Here is a 4,679-nt window from a genome sequence, read left to right as displayed (position 1 = left end):
TCACGCACACGTCCCGGAAGCTGCAGGAACTTCTCGCCGAAGGCGGTTTGAGCTGGTCCATTTCCGCGCACGTTTAGGGGCTGATCGAGGTATGCTCGCACTTTACCGCGTGGTTGTACTTTGCTTGTGACTTCTGGGTGGACGAGGGCATTTTTCGCTCGCCGCTGGCTATCCCTGGCACTACCCTTCCGAGTTCTATCTAAAACTCTTTTGTTAGTCACCTAGCGCCTGGATATTTTCCTTGCTCACCTGTATGTTTTCCCACCCACGTGCAGTTGCCGAAATCTGCGCACAACACAGCCAATTCTTTGTTGCTGTTGCGCCAATAATTCGACTGCGTTGTCACCTTACTTTGGGGGCTATTATGCTCCCGGATTTTAGCTTTTAACCAACCCGGTACTCTTATAATTTGAGTCTTTTCTCTTCAGAACTTTAAATTAGAGGTGGAGAAACATCGATGCCAACATCGATGTCATCGATGTTTTCGAAACATCGGTAACATCGATGTTTTACCGGGCAACATCGATGTTTTTCCATCTCTAAAGCACTTCGAGGAAGATTGACGAATAACTTGTAAGTATATCATTTTATTACATTATTTCATTATAAATTACTAACAGAATATTTTAAATTTAGTGATATTTGTTGGTGGTGTTGGCGTGAGTGCGGAGGCGATTAGACATGGACAGATTTTTGAAAAGTAAGTATTAAAAAGCCAAGATTTTATCACGAATTTATGCACGTGCACATGTATACATACATACATACGTTCACATACACATTCGTGCACTCATTTTTACTTTTGCATTGAACTGTGGTTGTACTTTTGCATTAATATGGCATATTTTTATAGGAACAACAAACAAGCAGCCACGATCGGATGAGGAGCCAAAGAGGAGGAAGCGTGATGTTTCTATTGCTTGGGATCATTTGGATCAGGAAGGACAACTCATAAGTGACCGACGGACTCGGCTATCATCGACCGTTGTCGACAAACTTTTATTCCTTAACAAAAACAAATTATAAATAATATGTAAATATGTATATGTGTATGTATATAATAGTAAAGTAAGAATACTATAGAAGAAAACGTAGTATAAGGTTAGAATAAGGAAAGTGGAACGTATATAACAATTTGTTTTTATCTTTCTAAGTTTTGTTTTTATTTTATATTTTTATAATAAAAAGGATAATTTTGTTTATGTTGGAAATTATTCACTTTTTAAACTTTAATACAACTTCAAATGAACCAAAAGCACTTAATTTTGTTTTTTATTTAAAACATTGATGTTTTGCGCCAAAAACATCGATGTCCGCGAACATCGATGTTTCTCCACCTCTACTTTAAATTCAAAAGAACATTTATATTCCAGTGAACGAGGTTGCCGTACTTCATTTGATAGGCGATCGGGGTGCCAGAAAGTTCGCGCTCAACAGCTCCCGCTTGGATAACAGTCCAACTGTTATCGACTTAATTTTTGTTAAAGTAACTTAAATTTATTTTTATAATTTTGTTTTGTCCAATTTTGAGTCGTACCCTAACACCACAGGTTTCATCGACGTAATATTACCGTAGATAAGAGCTGAATGGTATAAGAGCGGCATGGAAAGTTCCTAGATCCTTTCCGTTTGACCAATTAAAATACCTTAAAATGGAAAATGTTTCGCATGCTATGTAGAAAATATTTTTATAAGTGTTTAATTATATGTGCTTTTGTGTTGTCATGTTTTTAATGTAATACGTTAACAGTAGTTTTGTTGATTCTAACCTGAAAATATTTGTGTTTCGTGGAGCATATCTAGCAAGATACAACAGGATTCAAATAACAACTTATGTGGTGGTATGAGTTATTACGTGTATATTCAGATAGCATTTAAATAATTTGCGGGAATTTGCGGGGGGTTAAAAATGTTAAGCAAGGTTGCTATTCGTCGAGGTGACACTAGAAGTTTGGATGGATGCAAATCGCAATTTCAACGCTACTTTTGACTGGGTTGGCGTCTAAGTAATTCAAAATGATTTTCCGGAAAACGATTTGTGTTTAAACGAGGTGATTAAAAACAAAATAAAAAACTTTATTGTTCAAATTAAGAGACTGCTGAACAAAGCACACAGAAATATTCGTCGTTTCAAATAAGAAAATGCTAGCTTCCTTGCATCGGAGCTAATATTTTATTCAAAAGATAGTTGTAATCGTAATCTCGGTGGACGACCTAGGGTCTCTTATGACGAAGGAAGTTTACGGCATAAAAGGAGATTTGCTTCCGAACATGCAAAGGAAAACTTCTACTTGTTGAAGCAGATGCTATGTCTGCTAAGAAGGCAAAAAATACGTTCAAAATCACACTGATTATCAAGTGAAGTTATTGCATTTTTAGTTTCTCCATAGCCGGAAGATGCAGCCCAAGTATATAGTGTTGAAGCCGAGATTAAAAGTATACCTTTTTTTTATTTTGATTTAGAAAAACGTTTATAAAATACAAGTTTATGTACTTATTTTTAAGTTTTCGAAATGCTATGTTATAATATGCAAAAATTTTAAAATATAAAAATTTTCTAACAATTTTGGATAACAAAAAAAAAATAAAGAAAAAGTATTACTAATATGAAAAAATAATATAATTAATATGCATTTTACAAATACTGCAGTTCTATTATGTGGGCGGCAAGGAAGGCATGGTTGTAGTGCAGTGAAAAAAATCCGAAATTCACAAATAATATAAGCAGCAAATTCTCCAAGTTTCAACATTCTAGCTTTTAAATTACGGTTATGGAAAAAATAAAGGCAATTCATCCCAATGTGCCATGCTGTGAAAACCATGCTGTGAAGTGGAAATAATGCTTTTACAAAAATGTTGCAGTTGGGAAATAACCAGTCTCTCTAACAGTTTGGGAATCGCAGATAGCTTAAAAATCCACGGTAGCTCTAACTAAGTGCTTTAGAGCCTTTCTTATAAAGCGGAATCATAAATGATTCATTTCATCGCTTGGGTAGACATGCAAGCTTAAAGGATAAATGGAATAAGATAGTAAGAGGATAGCAAAGGATATCAGAGCAGTGCCTTAGAACACAGCTAGGGATTATCAGGACCACGAGAGAGGACCCATCCTGAAAGCGAAATTTTGACAAATAAATGTGGTTTATATGTGGTAATTTATAGGGATAAGAAGAATTGAGGTTATATGAATCGGACGAATAAGTTCCCTGCAGTTCTGAGCACTAGTTCGTTGCTGGTGAAATAAGCACTTACCAGCAGACCACCACTACCTACAAAGTGGCTTCTAGCCATGCGTTTTTTAATTTCCATTTTTGTATGAAGTGTCCGCAAATAGGGTCAATCGCCACCGCCTCGATTAACCACGAACTAGTGAAATAGTGCATATTAGGGTCTTTAAAGAAACAACTTACATTAGACCCCATGGAACGGCCGGTAAAATAAGTGCTTACATGGGACCCCATGGAACGGCCGGTAAAATAAGTGCTTACATCGGACCCCATGAAGAGGTCGGTGAAGTAAGTACTTACATTGGACCCCATGGAGGGGCCTGCCATTATAAATTAAAAAACATGTACAATTGCAATTACAGTTTTTATTTAGTTAAAAATTTTTTTTTTATAACGGGGTTTGTTCTTTCATTACTTTTAGGCTGCTTGAGTTTTTAAAATCTCTTTTTTCTGAGCTGCAGGGCCTTTCTCAATTATTCCTCAGCTGGGCCAATACCGCCGACTGCAGTTATTGAATCTAGAAATTAAAAGGATTAAACAAGTTTTAATAGATTAAAGTGTATAATGATTATCAAACAATTATCTTTTAAAATACTCACCGATTATAACGCCAAAAAAATTTTCTTCTTTTCTTAGGACACCTTTCCTCTGAACGCCATCCACATTATACGCCCAGACCACTTCATTGGCTAAAATATATTTATACATAAAATATACATAAACATATTTTATATTACAAACATATATTATTATTTAAGTCACTGACCTAATAATCGTTTGATCCGCTTTGCACTTCTTAGCTCAAATGCTTGCAAAAATTTCGTCAGCCAGCAAACACAGCTGCAGTTGAGCGAAAGAGTAGAACAAAATAAAACAAACTGTTCTTTCTGGACAATTGTTTTTGTAAGCAGTGCACCGAAAACGCGTAAACAAACAGCGATGTAAAGCATAATCGAAGTTTTGTCTTTAATCTTGTGTATGCTCTTTCCACAAAATAACAAAAACAAAAGCGATGTTATCGACGAGGTAAACTCGAGTCGCAAACTCGAGTCGACTAGGTGGTTCGACGTTCGTTTACTATAGGGTCACTTTAGTAAGTACCCATGTAGTGATCGACGAGGTAAGCACTTACCTAGGGTCAATCGCAAACTCGAGTCGACTAGGTGGTTCGACCGTCGTTTACTATAGGGTCACTTTAGTAAGTACCCATGTAGTGATCGACGAGGTAAGCACTTACCTAGGGTCAATCGCAAACTCGAGTCGACTAGGTGGTTCGACCGTCGTTTACTATAGGGTCACTTTAGTAAGTACCCATGTAGTGATCAGCGAGGTAAGCACTTACCCATGGCCAATCGACACCTCCAGTGCTGCAGGGTTGTTTGAAAAAATGACTCAAAGAGAGAGAGATGACTCAAAGACCTAGCTCAGAAGAATGTGAAATATTTTTATAGG

At 36.6% G+C, this 4,679-nt stretch overlaps 1 long non-coding RNA gene across 1 annotated transcript; it reads left to right on the top strand.

Moving 5' to 3' along the window:
* Positions 1-530: 530 nt before the first annotated feature.
* On the top strand, positions 531-942 carry LOC138925797 (uncharacterized). The gene is made up of 3 exons (XR_011442009.1): positions 531-573; positions 637-700; positions 854-942. It is a non-coding gene; the product is annotated as an uncharacterized lncRNA (long non-coding RNA).
* Positions 943-4,679: the final 3,737 nt, after the last annotated feature.

The sequence above is a fragment of the Drosophila bipectinata genome, chromosome 2L (genome assembly GCF_030179905.1).
Source record: "Drosophila bipectinata strain 14024-0381.07 chromosome 2L, DbipHiC1v2, whole genome shotgun sequence".
Taxonomy (NCBI): Eukaryota; Metazoa; Arthropoda; class Insecta; order Diptera; family Drosophilidae; genus Drosophila; species Drosophila bipectinata.
The sequence above is the reverse complement of the archived record's forward strand: the minus strand, read 5'-3'. Positions and strand labels throughout refer to the sequence as shown.